The 26,335-nt window shown below is 44.0% G+C and overlaps 1 pseudogene; it reads right to left on the bottom strand.

The window, feature by feature from the left end:
• Positions 1-9,666: 9,666 nt before the first annotated feature.
• Positions 9,667-26,335, bottom strand: part of LOC144773789 (m-AAA protease-interacting protein 1, mitochondrial-like) — a 32,541-nt pseudogene continuing 15,872 nt past the window's right edge.

The following is a 26,335-nucleotide window of genomic DNA, read 5'->3' as shown; positions in this document are numbered from 1 at the left end:
ATGTACAGAGGTGATCAATGCACTTAATCCGCCATAATCTGGGTTAAGGTCCAGATTCAGTGCTTCTTGAGGTGATCGACTTTATCAAAACCCACATTGACATGGGTACTAACAAACGTGTTGCTTTGATCTTGTTGAGTTTAGATAAAGATACTTTATTTTTCTAAACTGGTGTGGTGTCCATTTGTGGTGTTGTGGCATGAGCGGACAGGCTTATCCCAAAGGCAATGTGTAAAGTATTGTCCTCAAAACACAGTACACAGTGATAACACCTCAAATGAACACCACGTCAGTTTAGAAAAATAAAGTATCTTTATCTAAACTCAACAAGACAAAAATGACAAAAGTCCAAAATACATTTAATAAGAATATGCCTTTAACAATGTTTCAAGCAACGGGGTCCTTAGAAAACGTGATTTCTCACAAAGTACCTGTAGATGCAACAAAATCCAAAAGGCCAAACGCCGCAGAGAAGGGAAGCGTAGAGAAACAAAGATATGAGTCAGTTCCCCCTTGGTGTATGTCAACTCCCTCCTTCAAGTCAGGTGCCCCATCTCTGGGTTTGTGTACTTCTCCCTCAGCACGAGACACTACATTTTTGCTGCCACCATTTGAGTTGGACCCACCTCCAACCCAGTCAAACTCACTTAATGAGATGCACACATTTCCTTTTTCTTGACACTCATTGCCTCAAGCCTTCTGAGCTCCTCATTAAGCTCACTCATTCTCAGCTCGTGCCATGGTCAATTTCTTCTTTACCAAGGCATAAGTGCTCTTACTCTCCTTTGCCTTAACCCGGAGCCTCATGACTTCCAGCTTATGATCTCTGGCCCTTTGCCTTTCCCCCAAATCCTCTGGAGAAACATTCCTGGAATAATGATTGCTGCCAGCCCTACAGGCTGCTTTTCCAACAGGCACATCCTGGGATCTGAAATAGGGCTGAGCGTAGTTTGCGAAGCTATGGAAAATGCACTTCGCACTACGCGAGCTACGCGTAGCACTACGCAAACTGCGTAATACCCAGTTCGCACTGTGCAAGATGCTGTTTTCAATGATTGCACAGTGCGTACAAGCATCTGGCACTGTGCAATCATTGAAAACGGCATCTTGCACAGTGCGAGCTGTAGTTTTCTGCCTCTCAAGTAGATTTTTACTGGAGCGGCAGCTTTCTCAACGCGGACTGGTAGTTTCTTATCGCGAGCGGTCGCGAGCATACAAGACCTCTCACAATAAGAAACCTGACCTCCCTGCGAATCTCTCCGGGAGGTTTATTTTCCATGCTCGCGATCGGCAACTTGATGTTGCTGATCGCGAATGAGGAAAAAGTCTCGCCGGGATGTCATTTTGCTCGCTCGCGGTCGCCAACTTGACGTTGAGGACCACAAGCAAGCAAAAAATGACTGCTGCACTATGCTACGCATGTTTGCACTGTGCTACGTGCAGTTCACGTATTGCGAAGTAGTGCAAACTTCACAAACTACGCGAGCGTAGCGCAGTGCTTTGCAAAGGGTTAATCTGAAATGACCTTCTGGCACACCCCCATCCACATCTGCACCATCTGTCTCCCCAGCTCCTCTGGCCTCCCACCAGGACCCTAGGTCCTTCTGTAGCTCCTATTTCCTATAGTTGCTCCTCATGGGACATGCAAAGCTCCTGCAGAACTTTGTAACTACTTAACATTTCATTGTCAAACTCCAATTCTGTGGCCTCGCTTGCCAGTTTACCCTTTTGAGAGATGGTGTGTGAATACTTCATGGGTCAGAGCAAAAATAGACCCAAAAAAAACACAGTATATGGTTGCATAGTGGTCTGAACTAAACTAGTGATGTACATCAATCACGGTGGGTCAACTAAAAATACAAGTTCAAATCCTCACCGCTGACCACCACTGTTAGAAACGGGGGTCTCTAAGTTGGCAGAGGTAGGTACCTTTGTCCAAATGGATACCCTTGCTTCGAGTTAGGGTAAGGGGGATTCACACTTTAGATAACCCCTGCTTATCCCCTGGGTAGCTTGGCACAAACAGCCTGGCTTATCCCAAAGGCAATGTGTAAAGTATTTGTATTCAAAAGACCCAACACCACAGTGCTAACACCACAAATGGACACCACAACAGTTTAGAAAAATAAAGTATCTTTATCTAAACTCGACAAGACCAACACAATACAAATTCAACAAACATGTAATAATAATATGACTTTAAAAATCTTTCAAGCAACTGGGTCCATAGAAAACTATGGATGCTTGATTTCTCACAAAGTACCTGTAGATGCAACAAAATTCACAAGGCCAAACAGAGAAACAAAGAGATGCTCCAGTTCCAGAGAACTTGGGGAGGCAATGTGGCAGTTCTGCTGCACACAGGAGAAGTGATCCATCAAGTCTATTCTGTAGAGGGATGTGATGCATTGACTCCAAGATGATTATGGTCCACGGGTAATGCGTTGGCAACACTTTCCACACAGGTACGATGCTTGGAAATTCGGGATGCGGCGGCGTAAAGTGGTGCTTCGCTTGTTTCTTCAACCGCAACCCTCACGATGCGTCGGTTCGGCAGGGATGCAGCTATGCATGGAAATTGTACCCGCATGACAGTGCTGCGTCAGGAAAAACAGCAGCAAGAAGAGCGGTGCGTCAATTTCTTCAGTTCTTCTTGTCTTCCAGCTCCCAACAGCAGGAACCACCTCCAGAAGCCCAGAACTGGAACAAGCAACTCCTGGCAGGTCAGAACTATCAGCAGCATAGTTCATATGAGCTGTGGTTGAAGTATTTATGTCCCTGAGACTTCAGAACAGGAGGCCAGCACACACAGGCCCTTGGAGATCTTCTTCAAGCAGGTTCAAAGCAAAATTCTAGTATTTGTCATCTCCTTAGCAGAAACAGCAACTGCAGGCCAAACCCACACATCACACAGCAAAGGGCCAGTACTCCTCACAGCTTTTCAGCATTTCTACTTGGCAAAGGTTCCTCTTGAGTCCAGAAGTAATCTAGAATTCTGGGGTTTAGGTCAAATACTTATATCCCAAAATGTATTTTTTTTCTTTGTGCAAGGGTCTCTGAGCCCAGTCCAACCAGTTCTGTCCTCACAGGTGCAATATGACCACAGCTGGTGGAGACAGCATTGTGCAAGGGGGACAGGCCCTATTTAGGTACAAGGAAATCTCTTCCCACTATTCTAAATACATCCAAGCCCCATTCAGCTCAACTCTGAGTCATTCAGAAAGGGCCAGGCACACCTCAACCCCCTCAGTGACTGTCTACAGTGAATGCACATCCCCAGCCCCTGTCACTCCAAAACCAGGCAGTCAATACACAAACAGGCAGAGGCAGACAGAATAATAACAATTTACACACCGAGCATTTGCACTTTAGCACTGTTCAGCAGTGGTAAAGTGCACAGAGTCCAATGGCCAACAAAAACAGATAAGGAAAAAATAGGAGGAAGTAGCAAAAGGTTTGAGGATAACCCTGCAAAAAGGGCCAAGTCCATCAACAACCAATAGCGCCACTACTGCCACCAGGGTTACCATATGAAATTAAGTGTTAGTTTATTGCTACTACTAGACAATGTTTTCTGCTTCTGCTGCCAGCAAAAAGTGGAACAATTAAAGTGTATGTGGCTATGCGGTGGCATGTACAGTGTGACGTGGTGCAATACTCATGACAATAGTTACTTCAGAGTGCAAGTTATATTTGCTAGAGATAAGTGGTGCAGAGACAGAATATTGAGTGCAAGATATCGAGTTGCACAAATATTGAGTCATTAATATTGTGGCTCAGAGATATTGTGTTATTCTGAATCTGTTCCCCTTACCCAAAGCGCCGGGACACTCTTTTTGAGTATCCGTTGCGCTATATTAAAAACATAAATAACATAACATAACATAACATATTGACAGCAAGAATTTTGTTGTACTTAGCTTTTTAAGTATAGGAGTCAATATTTTTGTTGTCTATATGTTTTTTAATAATATTTTGTATATCGATGTTATGTCAGTGATCCAAGATAAGTATATCTGGTAAATTTCAGTGGTTTTACTAGTTTCAAATGGTATGTTGTACATGACATTTCTACCTAACTATAATATCCCTTTATCCGGTTAAACTTGTAATTTCTAACTATAATGTAACGTTAACCTTTGTTTATTTCAGTGTTTTTGTTGTTGTTTTTTTTAAGGTATGGTAAGATGTCCATCGTAATGCACAATGGAGGGCTGAATGCAAGCTCTCGCAGGGCAGTGTCCGTTGTGCTGCCTATGTCCAAGCCTGATGCTCCTGCCCCGGTCCTCCATGCCCTTCATTATTGAAGTCCATTTCCCCTCATCCAGCCCTGTTTGGCCATTGTCCTGCCACTGCCCTTCCTGCCTGCCTGTACAGTTTGATTGCTGCCCCTACCCACCTCTTCCCTGCCGTCAGTTGTCCAAGTGCATGCACCTGCTCTCTTCCACCTGCCCTACATGGTCCGAGGTGTTACCATTGCCCACTAGTACACTTGATATCCCTGATGAGTCCTCATTCACTCCATTGGCAGAGTATATGCCCCTATCATATACCTCCTGCTTAGCCTCCATGCCTAGCTTGCTGTCCATACCCTCCTGACCCCTGTCCTCCAATGTCTATGTGCATGCCCCTGCTCCTTCCCTTTTACCCACCACATTCTATGTTCCGTAGACCTGCCGCTGCCTTCCTGTCTCTTCTGGGTGTTCTGTTGAGCAACCACTGCCCTTCCCACCTGCCCAGCATGGCTAGATGGCTGCTGCCTGTTTCTGCCCCTCTCTTATGCCTTCCTTTGTCTGAGTTCCATGCCCGTATTACCTTTGTCCTGTCCTCTATGCCCATTTTGTTGCCACACCCTTCTGCCCTCCATGGTCTTTTGTGCTGCAACTTCTTCTCCTGTCCACCCTGCCTGGTCTGTTGTAAAGCCCCTACTTCTCTGTCTGTGTCCAGCCCCTGTCACTTCATGGTCCTTTGTGCATTCCCCTCACCCCATATCTCTTGCCCAGCATGGATGCTGTACTACCACTAACCCTCCTGCTTGCCATTCATGGTAGTTTGTGATGCCACTGCCTCTCCCACTTGCCTAGTGTGGTCAGCTTGCTGCCTGACCCCATCCCACATACCCTCCATAGTCTGTATGTATTCCATTATAGTCTCCCTGTTGCCCTCCAAGGTGTTGAGCTTCCAGTGCCCATCTCGCCTGCCCAATAAGTATACAAAACTGTGATGGATGGAATGCTTGAATTAATCTCAGCCACTTTTAATCACTCAGGGCCCCTTCCCAATCCATTGTTATTTTGCTCACCTTACCACCTCGGTTTGGAACCAGCTATATGCAAATCAGTCATGACCCTGCTCCAATAGGAACATTCCAGACCAAACTGCCAGGCCAGGTCCTCCCTGTACAGGAACACAAGCAGCCAACGACTGGTTTCGACTTAGCTATGCACTTATCAGCTGGTTAACGATTGGTTCCAGTGACACAGTGAGCAGGAGACCCATGTCTTGGTATACCTGTCCCACTTAGGGCAACACAATAAGTATGCTAAACAGTGATGGATGGAAAGCTTGAATGAATCTCAGCCACTGGTGATCACTCCGGGCTGAATTCCAATCCATTGTTATTTTGGACACAACGCTATCTCAGTTTGGATTCAGCTATATGCAAATCAGACTTGACCATGCTCCAATAGGAACAATCCAGTTCAAACTGCCATACCAGGTACTCCATGAACTGGGGCATAAGCTTTCCATGACCGGTTTCTGCCCTATGTTAGAACTGGGGATCTCTAGTTGGCTGAGCTTCCTTTTGGTCATGAAATAGTCTCAATCGTTTTTCAGTCTTGAGTTCAGGGGTTTCAGCACTCACATTTATACCCCTAAATGCCTTTGATGTCTTTGTGTTCAGGGGAATCTGAGCCTGGTCCAAACCAGACCTGGATGTCTTCCTACCAGTGCACACCTTCTTTCTTTGATAGTGATGTTCTGGGCCCCAGACGCTCCACAGGAGGTAGAGCCATTCTGTTGTGGCAGCAGCACAGCCCTCTTCCCATCAAAGGGCCTACTCCTCCCACCACACCAAATGCAGGCCAGCCTGTTGCTGTCCCACTTACTCCTCCCTGGTGTCAGGACACTTCCCAGACCCTGTAACATCAAAACTCAGACAGTAAATACACAACCAGGCAGAGGCACGCAGAATGGTTAGCACCAGAAACCAGCCACTTCTAAAACTTGATTTCTAAACATACAATTCAAAAACCATCTTCACAAAAAGATGTGTTATTAAATTCTGAGTTCAGGCACACTAAACTCCATCTCTCCATCTTATGACTATGGGAGGATATGCTAAAACATGTGACCCAACATTCCCCATTCTGTCCTATGGGCAAGATGGCCTTGCAACAGTCAAAAAAGAATTTAGCAGAATTTCACTGTCAGGACATGGTACATACCTTAGTACATGTCCTACCTTTCACATACACTGCACCCTGCCCAGGGAGGTACCTTGGGCCTACTGTAGGGGTGTCTGATGTGCATAAACAGGGTAGGGTAAGGCCTGGTAAGTGGGCGCACTTGTCAGGACAACAGGGCAGTTAACAAACAGCGCGCAGACATTGCAGTGGAAGGCCTGAGATCTCTTTTCAGGGCTACGTGTGTGGGTGGCACAATTAGCGCTGCAGGCCCACTAGTAGCAGTTGCATTACCAGCCCTGGCACACATAGTGCACTTTACTAGGGAATTTACTAGTAAGACAAACATACTAATTATGGACATCCAATTAGCATAACACTTTATACAGGGATCACTTGCACTTTGACACTGATCAGCAGTGGCAAAGTGCCCAAAGCATCTAAGCCAGCAAAACAAAATCCATCACAGCATCAAAAATAGAGGAGGTAGAGGCAAAAAGCCAGGGGTAACCATGCCAAGAAATGCCTGGTCTAACACCCTAGTCATGGGCTCGGTAGCCCAGTACAGCTTGGATCCAGTGACATATTGTGCACCGGACCCAAGCCATGCATGGTCAGTTTGCTGCTTCAGCCCTGCCCCCTTCCTTCTATTATCCATGTATGGCCCCCTAACCCTTCCCTCTCGCTTTCCATGGTCTGTTGGCATGACCCTGCCTCCACCCCCTTGCCCTTTATCTTTTATTATGATGCAACTGACCCTTCTTTTTGTCCACTATTGTCAGCTTGCTGGCCTTGCCCCTTTCCCCTCTGATCTCTGTTGTTCATGTGCATGGTCCTGACCATCCTCTGTTGCTTTCCTTGGTCCGTTGTGATGTACTGCCCTTCCGCTTGCCCTGTGTGGCATATTGTGCTGCTGCAACCTGGTGCCAGCTCTGCATAGTCAGTTTGGCGCCCCTATCCACATCCCTCCTGCCCACTATTGTCTGAATCCATGTCGCTACCCCATTTCTCCGGCCCTCCGTGGTCCAATGTACCATCATGCCAACATTTTGACCTTGGTAAGAAGGACAATTTGAAAACAAAATCTGGACAATTGATTTTCCTCACTGACTTACTTTGACAAAGAGCCAATTTAGGCAGAAGGCTGCTAAATTAATGCCCTTTTGAGCTCAAACACATAGCAAGTCTCCCGCCTTAATTGGGTATGGTTTTACTGTATTTCCCTTCTGCCCTGAATGTTCTGTTGTATTGCCACATCATCTCCTGCCTGTCACACATGGTTGGTTTGTTGCCCCTGTCCCCTTTCCTCTGGCCTCCATGATCTGTTATGCTGCCACTAAGCCGCCCATCTGCCCAGCACGGTCAACTTGCTGCCTCTGCCTCCTCCTCCCTAACCTGATTTGGCTGAGTCTATGCCCCTGACCTCTGCCTCCCCACAGTATTCTAATGAACAACTAGAACACTAATATGGTATATTTATTTCAAAAGTGTGGTACACTTGAAGTAAACTTGATGTAAATAAAAATGTAATACTTAATGCATTTCCTTTGGAACTTATTAAAAAAGGGGGTTGCATGGGTGTGTGAGTGGCTCTGTTGAGAGGCTGTATGGATGGGGTATAAATGACTATATGGGTGAATAAGTAGGTTGTGAGTAGCTGTATGGGCGAGTAAGTGGCTGTGTAAATGACTATATGGGTTAGTGAGTGGCTGTGTTAGTAGGTGTATGAGTAATTGAGTGGCTCTGTGAGTGGCTCTATGGATGAGTGAGTGAGTGTATGAATGGCTCTATTGACCTTTGTTTTTTTCAGTGAATTTCCAGTTTTTTTTTAACGTAGAGTATATGTTAATCCAACCACCTATGTGCATAGGTTACATTAGTCAGCATAAAACCAAGGGGAGGTCCTGGCACATACCAGCATGCAAATTGACTAATATGAGTATACAAAATTTGCTTGCTCAAAAAGTGGGAGGGGAGACTAAACTGGGCACATCAGTAAGAATAGCCTGACAGTTCTATACTAGGAGCAGGTGCATTCTATCAGCTTGGCCTTTCTAAGCATGTGCAAGGCTCTGGAAGAGGGAGCAAGCACAAGGCTACCACATGGCTAACTAAGATGGCTGCCAAGTACAAAATGGCTTTCAGCTCATGCTAACAACGATTCTTGCAATCTTGAACAAAGTGTGTGAGAGGTTGTATGGGTGTGTAAGTGGATGTATGTCATTGGTTGTGTGAGTGCCTTGTGGGTCTGTGAGTGGATGTGTAAGTGGTCCTCTGGGCCTCTGAGTGGATGTATCAATGACTGCATGGGTGTGTGAGTGGGTGTATATTTGTCTGGATAGATGTGTGACTTGGTATGTTAGTGGCTGTATAAGTATATACATTGCTGAGTGAGTGTGTTCTGGGTCTCTGACTGGGTGTGTAAGTGCCTGTGTGGGTTTGTGACTGGATGTGTGAGTGGTTCTCCGAGTCTCTAAGTAGATGTATCAGTGTCTAAATGGAAATTTGAGAGTGTGTGTGAGTGGCTCTATTGATGTTTGACTGGGTATGGGAGCTTCTGTATGGGTGTGTGAGTGGTTTTCTGGATCCTGAGTGGATGTATGAATGGCTGTATGGGTATGTGAGTGGGTGTGTTAGTGGTTGTGTGAGTGTGTAAGTAGGCGTATGAGTGTGAGATGGGTTGATGTATGAGTGGTTGTACATGTGCCTGTGTGGGTGTCTGATTGGCTGTATGGGTGTGTGAGTGGGTGTATCAGTGTTTTTTTCTGTACGGGTGTGTGAGTGGGTATGTACATGGCTGTGCGGGATCTGTGAGTAGATATGTAAGTGGCTGTATGGGTGTGCATGTAGATGTGTGAGTGCCTTTGTGGGTCTGTGAGAGAGTGTGTGAGTGGTTCTCTGGATCTGTGAGTGAATGTATCAGTGATTGTATGGGTGTGGGGAAAAGTAACTAAATGTCAATAGTTATATTACCATCATGAATAGGAAATCTGTTTAAAATCAAGCATTCTGAAACTGAAAGCTTCAACCAACTGAAATTGATTAAACAGAAATGGTCTTTAATTTGTTTGGCAGGTGAACTTTGAATAAGAGACGTGAGCACTATTAAAAATTCCAAATAATTAAAAGAGAAAAAGGTCCATGGAAGTATGTGTAGATCACGGCATGATAATATGTTAAATTGTGTTCATGTTTTAAACACACAACCTATGAGCAGCTATCACTAGAATGTCCTGATAGGAGCTCTAATAACGTTGAATTACTTAAACTGTGTAAAGATCCTGTCGGGTTCAGCCCCTTTTGTGAAGTTTCTTCGAAATTCCAAATTTGCTATAAGCCGGCATTTTGAATGTTTTGCAGTGTTTTCCTAAAACAATGTGAACAACTTTTGTCCCTTCTGAACTTTCCTCTGGCAGGTTGGCACTAGAAAGATACCATAAATGCATCAAGATAGTGACAAACATTTTGCCTTTAACGTCACAGTAAATGCCCACGTCTCTGGAGGTCAAGTACATGATTTCATCTGATTCTGCAGCCAACGCCCTCTTGTGGCTTTCGGAGAGAGCAGAACATTTCTTCTTTAACCCTTGTAGTACCTCATTAACTACAGTTTATTTTAATGCATCAAATTTACAGTGGGACAGCAGCTTAGAAACAACCAATGTGGACAGAGGCGGATTGGCAATGCGGGCATTCGGGCATCGGCCGAAGGGCCGGTGTCTCAGTGCTCTCTGTGGGACATTTTTTTTCTCCCCTTTCCCAGTCCAAAGAGAGTGGACTGGGAAAGGGGAGAAAAAAACCTGCCCACAGAGGGCACGGAGACAGAGACAGAGAAATGAAAGCAGCCTCGCTGTGGGGTCGTACAGCAATCATCAGCTGTGGCCTCTCCTTCACCCCTGCCCTGCCAAGCAATCACTCTGAGGGTGGGGTGGGGAGGGGTGATTGTTTGCAAGAATCGGCCTCAGGTGTTGCTCTGGCCTTAGAGCCATTTTCACCTCGGGCCCCCTGGGGCCCATGCAGCCCAGACACAGTGTTAGTCTTAACACCTCGCCCACAGCCCTTCACATTCAGGGCATAGTGGGCGAGGAAGAATGGGTCTCGCTGTGGGGGCCAGGTGATAGTTGGAGCTCGCACCATCTTCACCTCAGCCTCCTCCTGGCTACCTGGCTACCATGGATGACCCAGCAGCTGTGTTTTGTGCTCCCCTGCCACGACATTGCCCTGAGGCCTGGAGGGCTGATTAATTTAATAATTGCAGTGACCTTACCTCTGTTCATGTGCTCCTCAGCTGAAGTTCTGGGGAGGGCTAAGTAGGTTAGTAATAGCAGAGGCTTCGCTGCTTTTCAGGTGCTCCTGCTGGAGGGCTCGAATAATTTTGTGACAGAAAGGGGCCTTGCTGTTTTTTTAGTTGCTCAGCATGTAGGACATTGTCACCTTGGCCCTGTGTCCTGCACAAGAACAGTAGCCTCCTACTTTCAATCCTTGTCTGTGCAAACGGTGTTTGAATTTTCTTATGCAACTAACAACCATTGACAATGCCAATAGTCCTGGCTGCTTGTCGGTGTAATGTTACCGTACTTATTTTATATATCTGGATGCAATGACAGAAGCACCGTAATACCAGTCGGGAGCAGGGGCTCCCGACTGGTATTACGAAAGGGCCCACCCCTTGAATGTGGGCCACGCCCCTTAAATGTGGGCAACGCCCCTTGAATGTGGACCACGCCCCTTAAATGTGAGCCAAGCCCCTTAAATGTGGGCCACTTTTTTCGTCAGTGCCCGTGCCAAATTGTGATCCCAATCCGACCCTGAATGTGGAAGGCCTGCCGGGCTACGCCACTAAAGTCCTCGATGCCGAAATCGTGGTCAAAGTAAGTCAAAATCAAAAAATAGAAGACACAACTTTGGCACCAAAGCAAGGGTTGGGAATCGCCAGGACGCTCAGCTGTTTCTCTGTCCTCAACCCCCACCCACTTCTTCAGCTGTAATTTCGCATTCCGGCAAGGGGCAGAACTGTAGGAGTAGGCAGGAGAAATTGGGAGCGTCCAGTCACCGGAAGTGGGACGCAGACAGGCACCTGCAACCGGGGCCCAGATCATTTGTTTCACACTTGAACAACACAACACGAGGACACAAGTGCAGCGGCTTGAAATCCGGACCGGGAAAGACCCAGCTGGGCCCGATGAGGGCCCGGGGTATTCGCCACCCAGAGGCGGGAACCCCTCCACCCCGTCGCGGAAGGCTGCGAAAGAGGGCCTGACCAGGATTGGTCACCCCAAGGTAGCAGACAGCCCCCCAATCAGGGGTGAGGCGGCAAGCAGCTGGAGGGTTAAATAAGGGCACAAGGCCCAGAGTTAGCATGCAACCCCCCACCCCCACAAGAAGAAGGGCACAGAGGCCCAGCAAAAGGGTCACCTCGTAAATCTGTACTGTCTGCGAGCAAACATTGACAATGAATGTACAAAGACAATGAAGGTATACAATAACATGTATGTTTATGAATGACCAAATAGAATTGCGAGATGAACAACCATGTTATGTTTGAATAAACTTCAACATTTCAAAGCACCAAACCTAATTGTCAGTGGAGTGATTGAAAGGTGAAAGGGCCGCAGTTATGTGGGCAAAGGTGGGGAGGAAGACTCGCCCCCTGGGAGGGGTTTACTCGAGGACACCCTGTGCGCTGCCAACGGTGGGATAAAGGCGTACGTGCAGAAACAGCTCTTTTCCTCATGACGCACACAAAAGACCATAGGCTTCGAACAGCGTGATTCTGGGCAGATGAAGACATTTTTTTCACTTCACGTATTGTATGAGAAGCACAACTTCGAAAGCATTGCTAGTTCGCCCTTCATAGCTGCCAAGTTTTAAGATTGCTTATTTGTGACACAGCCATGATTTAACAACAAATATGAGTGACATTCCACTGTCAAATATGTGGCACTTCTCAGATAAAACCAAGCATTGACACCCATGCATGAAATAAATATCACAAATTGCCAACTTTGGAGAAATGGAAAGCTATGAAAAGCTTTGAAACTGCTGTAAAACGCCTGAAATAGAAGTTTATGGCACAAGGCGAGTGAATTTACAATGCACTGGCAGGCCTCGACAAAACCTTAAAAATATTGCTAGACCAGTTCAGGCCGAGTAACTTTTAATTATCTGCTCGACCCTTGAAGCAGAAGCTATATTTTTTGTTTATTTATTTAGTTTCAAGATAAAGCAGCTTGGTGATAGTCAGACGTAAACTGACTGCACAAAATACATTGACTTGTGAACATTCAGAGAAGACAAACCTGTCTAGTTTCTTTAAAAAAAATAGGATACATGAAGGTTGAGAGGCTTAATTTGCCATATTTTTATCAGAGGACAACTATTTTAGCCTGTGCAAGATATTTCAAATGTAGATTCAATTAAAATAAACATTGTCATGAACCCATTTTAGAGTCACTTCATTTCCTTTCTCTCCTTGACAGCTGCCCTCAAGTAACCAATGTTTCACAGTAATAGAAACCTCTGTTTGCAACACTCCTGTGCGACATCAGGCCACGTGTAAATCAGAAAAAGATTACACTTGTAAACTATACTTTATGGGGAAAGTATCTAAAACTACTTACTGTGTAACTTACTGTTAAGTAATTACATGACTAGGAAGTAGAACATTGCACTTAGCTGTCATGAAGTGATCAGGAAAGCCTTAAATGGTATTAGTATTTAACTTACACAATAAACTACCCCTCCCCATGCCTACCTCCATTTATTACCTCTGTAATGTAAAAAATAAAAGCCAACTCATAGGTGGATATGTACTAGGAAGTGGCGGAGCCTGTCATTAGCCTCCCTGGCTTAACGACACGCTCTGCCACTTCTGAAACGCAAGGCTGCACCATATTTACAAGAATGTGGTGCAGCCTTACGTTGTCCCCTGCGATGGCGCTAAGTTTAACAACTTAGCACCAGAGTGCATGGGTGTCTGTGTGCAGGGAGGATTGGTTATGTGTAGGAAGGTGTCTCTTCCTGCACATAAACAATCCTAAAAAGTCATTTTGTAACTTTCATGTGTGCTGCTTCAAGCAGCACACATGAAAGTTACAAAATGGCATTTTTTTAAAGGTTTGTTTATGTTAGGTGGCGATATGGTGGTGATAGGGGATTGTACATATGCCCCATAAAGTAACTAATAAATGGTATGTGCGCCTGACCCACTGACTGTACTGCATTTCTTTAATTTTATTTTTATTTTTTTGCAGTTTATAAAATGTGCACTCTCCACCCGATGGTATTGGAGTGCTTTGAATGAGCAATAGTTACCTTACACAAGTACAAATTCATTTGATTTCCAAAAATGGCGAGAAAAAGTGATTTACCCAGAACAAAGGATGTCGAACCGACGCCGAGACTGTAACCAATGTTAAAGTGAACAACTCAAACTTTGCAGGGCATTATGTATCTTACTCAGGGGCACTGAAATAATGACAGTGATAGGGTAACGTGCGGGTGCCTTATATTTGGCATTGTCTGGGACCATACATTGATGATGGCATGCGCAGTGGCACTTACTAGTGCTGTGTAAATGTTCCATGACAGTGTGAACCTTGAGAGCAGGCTGGCCGGTCAAAGGTCGGGAATTTGAAACAGCTGGTAAACAATATAGTAGCATAATATTGTGAATTATTCATCTTATAATTCTGGTGTTATATTTTTGCTAGTTACACCAGCAGTCACTGTCAAACAGATGCTCTCCTCCTGCCACACACTCTTGAAGTTGAGCGTGACTGTCTGGATAGGTGGACTGCTGTCAGATCTCTGACAACAATCCGGGGTCCGTGGTGTGTTAAAAGGCACAGCCTGAGGCCACTGGTGCATTAGCTGGAGTGATGTGTGGCAAGCGAAAATTAAGCTGCCCCAGCCTGCGTGCCGCCAGTGTCAGTGCGTCTCTAGGACAAATAGACCCTGCCTGGTTAAAATGGAGCGGGAGTCTTAACGAAGAAACAATAACTGACAAACCTCTGTCCGAACCAATCTGGGCTCCTGGGGGCCTGAACTGTCTGCAGGGTTGGACATTGTTTGTTGTATTTCCAAAACAGGTTATCATGAATTCCCCCGCGATGGGACCGTACTTCACTAGAGAAGAGTTGCTCAAAAGGCTATAGTTCATGTCTGTCTTTATTAATTCAAAATTGATCAGTGGCGCACGTCCCAACATGTTTACTAATGTTGTGTAGCCTTTACTCCCAAAGTAGCTCAGCAGGTTGGGGAACACTATAAATTGTGCAGGGCAGCCATTTTGAAGACAGCAACAAGATTTAGGGATTAAGGCAAAGAAAGAGCCTGCACCACCATTAAGTGTCACACAGAGTGGATTTGTCCAGAAGGTGCTAGAACCCTGGAACGCAATCCCTATGCGATCCAAAAGGAGAACTAGGAAAACCCAAGTTCCTTTAGCAAATTTCACAAGGGATGGTCTGCACCCTTCAATAGTCTAATACATATATCATATCTTACAAATAAAGATCTTATTTAAAAAATAACAGTATCAGTATTATCAGTTTTCCTAAGAAAATAGTAACGGAGACCTACTCAATTCTTGTTCAATTCTTTATTCAATTTTCTTGATTAAAAGCAGATAGCCAACGCGTTTCGTCCATTACCGGACTTCTTCAGGGCTGATTGAACTTCGCGCGCATCATGGAAAAGGTTCCTTCCAACTTGAGAATTGTTTTTCAATAATTTCGAACTTGTTTGTAGACAAGCTTCCTTAGCAATACACCATAGATTTACCTTTGTTATATATTATTTGTCACCAAAAATGTTAAATCGCAATAGGTTTTGCGTCAAAGTAACTGTGTGGTCATCTGGTGACTTTGACGCAAAACCTAATGCGATTTAACATTTTTGGTGACAAATAATATATAACAAAGGTGAATCTATGGTGTAATGCTAAGGAAGCTTGTATACAAACAAGTTCAAAATTATTGAATAACAATTCTCAAGTTGGAAGGAACCTTTTCCATGATGCGCGTGAAGTTCAATGAGTAGTTCCTCATACACCCCTCTATCCGTCCTATGGAGTCAGGATACCTCTATCCTTACTCCTTATATCCTATTTATGCTTCCTCCTGGGAACTGAGTCCTGATACACAAAATGGAGGTAGCAAATTTCAACTTAGGTTGCAGCCAGCCAATCACGGCATTGCTGTTAGCCTGTGGACCCTACGCAGTAGGTTTGCTGTGGATCTTCATGTTTAGATATACATAAATAAATACTCCAAATCAACTGATCAGACATATATATTACCTACTGGCTGTCGCCAGTCAATAGTTATAGTTAGGATGTCGTTTCCATAGGGAGAGTGTTTTTTTTTGCCAATAACTTGGCCTCATTTGACAAATCTTCACAAACTTTACATAAGTACTTTGACACTCACTTCAGCTGGTGTCTTGACAATTTTGGGGTGATCCGTCAATCAGGGGCTGAGAAAAAGGGGGGCCAAAATGCTTTTTCTCCATGTTAATTTCCATGGGAAACTTTAGACACGACTCTTACCCGAACTGCTGAATGGAATTGCACCAAATTTGGCAGAAAGGTAGCTCTTGGTCTAGAAATAGCCCTTTTTGTTAAGTGTTGCAAATCCATTCAGTAGTTGTTGAGAAATGTAAAGGTTTTTTAGATATACAACTGAGGCCGCAGTGAATCCGTGACCCCTTCTACTCTTGTGCCTGAGATCTGACTGGCTGCCAACACTTTAAAACAGTAAGTGTTAGCAGCCATCTTGTGACTCGGTTGAACCGGTTCAATAGACAAAAGGTTAAAAGAAAAAAGAAAAAGACAAGGGTAGAAACACCCCAACGCCCTAGGCCTCTAGGGGGCATCCAACAGGGACCCCACAGCCCAAAAAGCATTTTTTTTTAAACAATTCAACAGGAGTCACTTTGGATCCGTGACTCCAGCGAAATGTTAAAAAACTAAGCGTGGTCGCCCGTGCTTTGTTAAATAAAGGCCCCCAGGTGGGCTCGGGTCCTGGGGGCAGTTTATGTGGTACTGTGGGGGGGTGCCTATGTGACACACCCATGCCTCAGGGACCACCACCCCAGGGCAAACATAATGAAAAAGGTGGGCCTGCAGGCCCTCGCAGCCTCTAGGACCGCCACCTCTTCAGGGCTAATAATTTAATAAAAAGTGCAGTGGAGGCCATATGGCCACCCCGCAGCCCCGGGGGCCTGCCACGGGTATCAGCACCTCCCTGGGGCTTTAACATTTTTCATGTTTAAGACCTCAAAAACCACCTCCGGCTCCAGGGACCACCACCTCCCTGGGGCCAAACTGTATTTTATATTCTTTATATTAAAGAAATGGGAGGGGGACCGTGTGGCCCCCATCCTGGACCAATCTAAGCCCCGGCGACTGCCACCTCCCAGGGGCAGGCCCCTACTATGATAACCGCTCAGCAATCCTACTGTGTGAGACTTACTGGAGGTTACAGGAGGATTAGTAGGCTCCCAAATATGTCATTGGGAGCCTACTACCCCTCCTGTTATCTGAAAAAAGTCCCACTCAGTAGGTTTGATAAGAGATCTTCGGAGGCCACGCCGCCATTCTCCACCACTCTGCTAACATGGCATAAGGTGCACTACTGGTTGAGAGATGAAGTTCACTTTACTCCTGAGGGGCCTTGGGGGGTAAGAAGCCCTATTGGTACCTCTTGTAAGTCCTACACTGCGAGTTTCCTAAGAGCTAGTCAGAGTGTGTGTGTATAGAATAAATATATAAATATGTCTTTGCAACAATTATTGTTGGCACATGTACCCTCTGGTGCAAAAAGACCATTTTATTTATGAACATGGTACCATGATGAGGCAAGTTTTTTTTTAATGCTAGCATGTGCCACTTACCTTAATTAATGCACTTTTTTTCATCATTTATTGCTAGCAGTTGTGCCTACCGTCTTGCTTCAGAAAGAAGTGGACATGTGATGTAATAATACAGCAGGGTTTATTCTATACAATTTGATGAGAGCATCGGGCACAGTTATCAAAATGTATTTAATGCTGCAAGCGCAGGAAAACAACTTGATGTGGTGCATAAAAGGGTTAGGGCAGGAATGAAACATCTTTAATAATTTAGCAAGACATGTTGCATTCCGGCTCTTGCACCATGCTGGTGTGACAAAGTGCAGCCTACCACCACTATGCAGTGCCACATGAATTACATGGCACCCAGGATTGTTTGTGCAGGAAAAGGACACCCCCCTGCACAAAAACAATTCTTATAGTCAAGGACAATCAAAACAAAAAACCCTTGATGAATCCGGGCCCTGGGAGTAGCGATGAATTGTGTCCGCCTGACCTTGAGGAGTGGAGTAGACATTAAATGAATGATACCACCTTAATTCTGTTCCAGCATGAGACAGGCAGGTCCTCGGTGGCGGTGTTCGCTTGGGTTGATTTAAGAAGGAATGTTACCTCCTATCCTGTCACTATTATGATAGTAGTATATCAGGGTGTTAGCGTTCTTCTCTGTGCTTTCATGTAGCTCATATAGTCCTAATCTCCCTGATGTGTAGTATGCATTGCAAAGGGCAACTAACGTGACCTATAGAAGGGGGGTTAGATGAAAAGATCATTCATTACAATGCATGAGTAGTTCAAAATGTAATTTTAGCTTTAGGAAACTAGGAATAGTTTATATAAGTTAGAAAGTACAATGCTGTGCCTGTCAATTTTATTTTTAGAGAGTACCACTAATCATTTTTTTATCTTCTTTATTCCTTACATCAGCATGCAAGAGGACATCCGAGGATGAAGTGGCTGCCACCACCAGCACTGTGGAGGGTGGTACTACACCACCAGTACCAAGGCAGATGGTTATGCTGGACACAGCAAGTCTTGTTCATGACTATTTCTTGTTTTCCCTCTCCCTGCTAGTAAAATAATTTGGCCTTGTGTACCATCTACTTTTTTCCAACTACTCTATCTAATGTTTGTTTTTCCTGCAATACATTGCTTTTCTATATTTCCTGTTTCTGCCACTGACTTTCTCCTGTCTATAGCTTTCTTCTGCTTTTTTTTAGTAAGCTTTCTCCCACCCCTCTGTTATGTCTTGTAGTCCTGTTAAGACTAAGAGAACAGATTGGTGGTACAAGAAGATCACATGCCTAAGTAATCAATTAAACAAACAAGGCTTTCTTGATCAAACAATGAAAAGAAATTGAGTGACCATGGTCATGGACTCCCAAAGTTATCTTATTTATATAATATAGTAGCAGTTTCCACGAGAGTTCAACATCAAAGGAAAGGAATGAGATCCAATTAGTAACCAATAACATATGTCTTTCTTTGACCATTCCCGGCCTCTCTTCATTGAGCTTTGCTCTCATCCTTTTGTAGCCTTGTTTCTCAATTAGGAGAAAACGTTTTTAGTTGTCTTGACTACCTGGCTTTTTTGACAAGTTGTCAACCAACAAACTTCCCAAAGGGATAGTTTCAAATAAAAGATGCTGCTAACCAAACTTTTGAGAGGTATTGCTGTTGTACTTTGTGGACAACAATTACATAGGTGGCAAATCTGGTATCTGAAATAGGTAACTTTTGTTTCTTTCTAGCCACACAGACCAAAAGTGCTGCAGCCTGCGCCAGCAGCCAGGCAGGGAATGGGACAGAGGAGGCACAGGTGGTCAGAAGGGGAGCAGTTCCAATAGTGGCAGGGACAAGTGCTGATTAATCTTGCTTTCGTATGTATAATATTGTGTTTGTTAAGTGAGGCAGATATCCTATCCATAACAGTCATGCCCACAGCATTTGCTCACCTAAAACTGCAGCATGGTTTAATTCAGTATTGCATTGAAGGCTGTGAAATGTGCGTCTGCTTTAGTTAACTGTGCAGCATTACGAAGTTTGACATTAATTCAAAACCGAAAACAAGATGTGTTTTCAGTGCCCACTCAGTCACCTCCTACTAGTACTTCATTTCATCATTCTTTACTTCTGTACCAGCCTAACAAAAAGTTTAAAATTCCATCCCAACATGTACCATATTTTTCCGCCCAAGTGACTTATATTTCATGACTTTCAGGACAAATATATGACTACACCAATTTATTTCTTCATTCAAGTCGGCTTTCATCAACCAATGTGACCAAGCAAAAGCGTAGCACATGATCAGTGTTGACGAACTATTCTAAAGCCACAAATCTACCTAGCTTGATCCCTCTTACTAAAACTTTCAGTAGAGCAACGTTCACTACTGCCAAGTGAAGGTATTTGTTGGTAATACTTTGTGGTGGAGGCCAGGATGTAATGAGGGACTAAGTGTCTGATTTAGAGTTTGTGTAAGGGATACTCTGTAACAAATGTGCCAAATAAAATATATCCTAACCCCTGTGCTATAGTGCTTAAATATTAATCTGTGCACTGTCTACTAACTGCAGACAGGATATGCCTTATACAGCACATATGTGCCAGAGTATTCAATCTGCCTCTAAGTTTTGAGTCAGGGTAGAAATGAAGAGGGAGTCGGAGAAGAGTAGGGCCATTGTAATAATTATAATAAGTTAATAAAGTATCCATTATAGCTGCCCCAAAGACATGCCTCAGAGTTGTAGACCCGCCAGCATTCCTCCATTAATGTTGCACATATGCTATCAAGTATACTATTAATTGTGCAGCATATACTTCTTACTCATTAATGAGAGGTCATTCCTAACACACTAAGTGTTTAGTTTTATTATGAAATCCTTTACATGAAAATCAATTTTTGATTATGGTGTTGTTCTGGCTTAATTCCTTGCAGTCAGTCCTATTGCATTATGTGATGCATATGTCGGGAAAACTTGACCCTGCGACTAATCACATCAATAATTCCAGTGGCCTTAGGGGACATGTAATGTTCTGCTACTGTATCACTAAAATATACACAAGTGATTGCACTGAGCATTACAATCTGTGTTTAACTTTTTTGAAATAGCTACTCTTGATACTGGATGTCACCCATCTAGGGAGGAGTTAGCCACCTGGTTGTAGCGCCAGAGGATGGAGGTCGTCATAGACGAATATCGCCAGCTGATAACTTTAGAGAAGGAGGATAAGAAGGCACATACCTCCAGTTCCTAGGGTGGACAGCCTGCCCCAGATCCATCCCCACCACATCAACTGTAGCATCGCCTGCAGCCAGGGTCCACTGCTGCCCGGAGGAGCCTCACCTCCCTCCTCATTGTTTTTTTTTAGTTTAACAATGTTTAATAAAGTTAAAGCACAGAGCCATCATTACAATATTACTGCAGTACATCGTCGTTTGCATGTTACAAATATTTAATGAGTTGGAGGGTCACTGATTCGATTTCTTTTATTGCCATATCTTCTGTTGGAGAAGTACAAATCTCCTCTATTAAAGCATTCCACTCTCCTCATTTTTCGTCCCACTTCTTAGGGCAGCCCCTTTGTTTATAGACCTCTTTCTCAGCAATCATGCATCTATCCATCTCTGCCACCCATCCAATCATAAATGGCTGTTTGTTGGATCCCCAGATCATTGCTATAGCCAGCTACACCATTAGGCATCCCAATGCCACCCATTGCTGCTCTATGTCTGTCAAGTCAGTGGCCTCCCATATATTCAGAATACCCAAATGCAGCAATAATTGAAGTTATCTACCTAGTGTGTCTTTAATTTATTTGGTTGCTCTGTCCCACAGAGGACATATATGGGGACAGTCCCATAGGACATGATAAAAAGTACTGTCTTGGCCACAGCCCCTAAGGCACAGCGCATCTGCATGGCTACTTATTTTGGCCAAGAGTGCTCCAGAGAGATAGAACCTGTGGAGTATTTTTAGTTGTATTAGGCGGAAGAAGTGATTTATCGCTGTTTCCCTGGGAGAAATTTGTGCTGACTGCCAGTCCTCGTCCTCCATTAGCCCTAAGTCTGTTTGCCAGCAGTCTCAAAGAGTCTGAAAGGAGTCAGGTAAGTTATTGCAGAGTTTACGGTAGGTGCAGGAGATAGCTTTTGTCAAAAGCGCTTCAGTAAGCAAGTGGTCCTCTGGGGGGAAGAGTCTTGCAAGGAAGTAGGTCTGGAACTTTGTGAAAAGAGAGTGTCGGATCTGTAGGTATCGGAAAACCTCTCCTTCTGTGAGAGCATATTTAGTTTGTAATTCCTTAAAGGTGAGAAGTTTCCCCTTGCTGACCAAGTGCCTTATATTAGGGATGCCAATGGTGTCCCACTAGTCAAACCCTGTGTGGAATCAAAATGATCCTAACCGCTGAGATTACCACAAAGGTGTGGCTTTTGTAAATGTATCCGCCCAACCCAGGCACTTAGTGGCCTTGTTCCAAATGGCCACAATTTGTGACATAGGCCCTAAATAAGGGCCTCTGCTGGCCTTACTAAAAAGAGCACCCAAATACCCCTCCCGTCCTGTTTGGTATTGCTCTAGGTGGAAAGACGGGTTCATCGGGCATCAATAGATCCAGTGATTAATGGCCACCAGTTGTGAGGATCAGTAGTAGAGGTGTAGATCCGGAAGGGCAATCTCCTCATCATACCACCCCTTCGCGAGCTTCTGGAGGGCGATACGGGGTACCTTCCCGTCCCATAGCAAGATACGGAGTTCCCCTTCTATGTTAGTGAAATAGTTGTCAGCGATAGGGAATGGGCAGTTTTGAAGTACATAAACAAATATAGGAAGCACAAGCATTTTAAATAAGGCTGCCCTTCCCAGGAGAGAAAGGGGCCGCAACCACCAGTGCTTAATATCTTCTTGCAGCCGCCTAAGGGGCCCAGAAGGTGATAAAAATGCCCAAGTGCTTAAAACCTTCAGTGGTCAGTTCTATCGTGAAGCCACGGGGTAGGTGAGGCGGGGCCCTGTAATACGCACAATACAGATTTGGACCAATTAATAGTGAACCCTGCATATTTCCCAAAGTTAGTGATGACGTTAAGTAAACTGTTGATGGAGGCTCGTGGGGACGCTAGGTAGATGAAGATGTCATCAGAGTATGGTGATATTTTGTCCTCTCTATCTTTGCTCCACCGCAGTCCCCGTATAGAAACATCTTGCCATATCCAGTGGGCTATCGGCTTGAGGGTCAATGCAAACAATAAGGGGGACAGGGGACCGCCTTGCCTGGTCCCTTTCTGTAAGGCGAATGTGCATGATGTGTAATTGTTCACTCTGACTTGACCCAACAATTCAATGTACAGCAGTGCCACACACTGTCGAAATCATGGGCCAAAACCAAACCTCACCAAAACTTCAAAAAGATAGGGCCACCCTATCGAGTCGAACGTCATTGTGGCGTCTAAGGACAGTATAACTGCATCTTCCCGTAGATAGGGCTGTCTGCCTAGGACATTGTGGCCCTCCTCATTGTTGACATCAGCAGACCGCCTCCTCTGATTCACCCGAGGTGAGAAGACGCTGCTTCAGCATGGCCACCAAACCTGACCCAGGAAGTGATCCCTCTACAAGCCTGCATGGATGCCTTCTGGACCTGTTTTTAAATGGATTTTTGGGTGGGAAGGACAGTTTGGCTGTGGGAGGAGAGGGTGGGATTTGAGGAGAGTTGGGCAAAGGGTCAGCCATGGTAAATTCAGGGGTATTTGCTTGGGAAAAGGGCTGGACCTTTCTGTGGGTGGAGAGAGTGGGTGTCCTTTGTAAAAAAAAAATCATTCCATTTCATATCACTCACTACTTGTCTTTTGTCTTTGCGCCGCTCTTAAGTGTAGCATTGGGAATGTTTTCATTGACAAATAGTCACACACTGTAAATTGACTTTTCCCTCTAAACTTTTCCTAGCTGAAGTCCCTTGTATTTCTTTGCATTGTTACTTTACTTACCTCTTCCGTCAGTCCAGTGCATCCCACCACCACAGAGGCAACAGATTAGGTCTGTTTAATATATTGCTTGATGGGGTTTTGCCACTTTGTAGCACCCAACCACTTACCAAAGAGTATACTATTTAGTTAATACCCTTGTACTACTACCCTCTGTTAACCACTAGAGGTTGTATTCCTACCATATTCATAAGAATCTTAATCATATTTATCTATCTTAGCATGCAGAAAATAACTTAAGTAATAAGTTAATAACTAGTTTGTGTCTTAGCTCTTACCTGAATAGATGAAGTGATGACTGCTACCTCTCTGAATTTTCTAAAACCTTATTGTAGGGTTTACCAAAATGCTTTCTTAATTGTGGTGGTAGTAGTGGACAACCGCTAACAGGAAAGACATCACAAATCAAGATGCCATTCCTACCTATTCTGAATCAGGTGAACTCTAACTGTAGGATTATAGAGAAAGTTTATCCATCACAGGCAACTAGACTGAAAGAAAAGACCGTGAGTTGTTTTTTAAAGAATGAGACCAGATGATCACCATGACAAAAATCTCATATTACAAAACCTAACTGCAATAACTTGTAGGCAATCCGGGGAACAAGTGTATAATTTATTAAAATGAAACATGAATTTCTCGAGTCAGGCCTCAGGAGAAGGTTAAGCATTTAAGCAACACAAGGCCTGGTTCAGGAAGGTAAAGTATGTCACACTATTGGTGTTAGTTTACTTTTGCAGTGTACACTTACGACTAGTACATTTTCGATCAGTAACTTTATGAGTAGTGACTTCATGAGTAGTAAGTAATCCCTATCACTTTGAAAGAAGTTACTGTTACTCCTAGTTTGTTACTACTTGTAAAGATACTACTTATAAAGTTGCTGGTAGTTCAGTTAAATTGTAAGAGTGGACTTACACGAAAAGGTTAATTTTACCTTTGTGAATCAGGCCACAGAGTGCACACTAGTACTACCTATCATGGGACAGACCTTGTTAACCTACAACTCTGCATCATCATGATGTTGTCCGTTTAAAGCCTGGGTGGATAAGTGGAGTTGGTGTGGGCTATTGTTTACGTAAGAACTGATTCTGCAATGAGTTGATGTCCCTTTGACCACATCTGCTTCTCTAAGTGTGTAAACCATTTATGGGGTATATTTGTGAGCCACATCTCAATATATCACACAACCTGGGGAAAGAGGTTCAGGGGTTTGATAAATGGATGGGAATGGAGAGTTACGGAAATGTGTGACAAAGATGAGCACAACATTTATTAAGTTAATAAATGCTTTGCAATCAGTCCTTCAGCCCCAGAGTCCCAAGTTATCTAATAGTTCTGTCACCTATTGTTGAAAATTGCAAATTAGGGAGGACACACACAGTTAAATAAAATTGGGTTTGTTCAGAAAAGAAAAATACTACTGTATATAAATGCCGAAATGGATGGTGCATCTGCATTATTCTTCTCAGATTGTCCATCTTGGGTGCATGGCTGAACCCTACTGGTAAGCAGGAGTGTTATGGAGCTTTTGTGCAGAAGAAGAGAAGGCCTGTGAAGTACTAACAAGTAAATGTTGATATTGTAGAGTCAACAAGAAGGTAAGCTTCATGGTGGATGAGGACTAAGATGGTAGAGAAAGAGCATAGGCTGGTACAGTCATGTGCGATTACCTGAGAAGTGAGAACAATTTAACATCCAATCCCAGACAAGTAGCTGCATGCCCCTGGCTGATCAATCTCACAACTATCAACCTTCATAACATTTAGTCAAGTGTGTCCTTCGTTTGACATGTCTCCAGTTACAGCCCCCCACAAGACCACAATCACTTAATTAGTGGAGTTTGAAATTTGAGCCAGCATACTACTCAGCATTTCACAAATCAACGCAGTTCTCTCCAGTCCACAGGGTTGAGTAGACCTCTTTGAGTCATGCCGTTTCCCTTTGAATTAGCTAGGCATTGTTCATAACTTCCTTTTTCTGGCTGTTGAGGAAGCCCCGCCCTGAGTCCTGACTTCAAGTCTCGACCCAAATGAGATTGAGAGGGATAGACCTATAGTACTGTTGATGAACAAGACGAGCAAAGGAATTTGTACATTTTGGGTAGTTTTGTTGACTAAAATAACTGGTCTTGTCTCTGAAGAACCCAAAAAATAAAGAAGTACAGCAAAGAGTCGACCTTATAAGTCATTCTGGCGAAGTGTGAAAGGTGCAATCATTCAGGCAAAATACCACATCGGGCCTCAAACATTGCAAATCAAGTTTACAAATAAGTTGAGCAACACCATCCCTGCCACCACATGAATCATCACTCACTCAAAAATGTATTACTCATTGGTACAATAGTTACCTGTTTCAAGCATGGTGGTACACAATTGTCTACTGTATCTCCTCTTTTCCCTTTGAAGCAAAACACAATGGCAGTATTGTAAATTAATGATCTTTACTGGCAGCCTTGCTAGGGAATGAAAAAGAAAGGATAAATATGAGATTCATTGTCTTCATGTCATTTAAGTGAATAAAGGGGCTTCTACTGTGCACTCAGTTCCAACTCCACTCCAGTCCATCCATGAGAAGAAATGGTGGAGTTGGATATGTCAAACACCAATATATAAATATTTCTCTATATTCATTTTTTTGCAAAGCAGTTTTACGATAATATGAAAGTTATTTTATGGCCTACTCCGGTACGGAAGTAGAGTTCATCCTCAAACTCCAAGGGTTCTTCCAGAAGTTCATCAGCAATCACAAAGGAGTCTGACCAATAGCCCTCATCCTCTTACTGTGCTGTTTCAGGAACAGTATAATCTTTTTTTGTTTGTTGCTGTTATTAGCCACTGATTAAATACATTAAACATAAGCACATACATAGCACAGAAAAATAATACAAATTCTGTCATCACATCAAAAAGCAGTACATGAAAAAAATGCCGTAACACAATCGGAGAATTACAAATACATACAAGCCCTTAATAAAGATAACTTATAGAAAGTTAAATATCTACAAGTCCGACTGTAGGCTAGACCAAATGCTCTAAAATTTAACCCTCGAACGCGGGCCCCTAGCTTTAGCTAAAGCCAATTCCATTTCATAAAC

The sequence above is a fragment of the Lissotriton helveticus genome, chromosome 8 (genome assembly GCF_964261635.1).
Source record: "Lissotriton helveticus chromosome 8, aLisHel1.1, whole genome shotgun sequence".
Lineage (NCBI taxonomy): Eukaryota > Metazoa > Chordata > Amphibia > Caudata > Salamandridae > Lissotriton > Lissotriton helveticus.
Note: the sequence above shows the minus strand (reverse complement) of the source record. Positions and strands in the feature narration are given on the sequence as shown.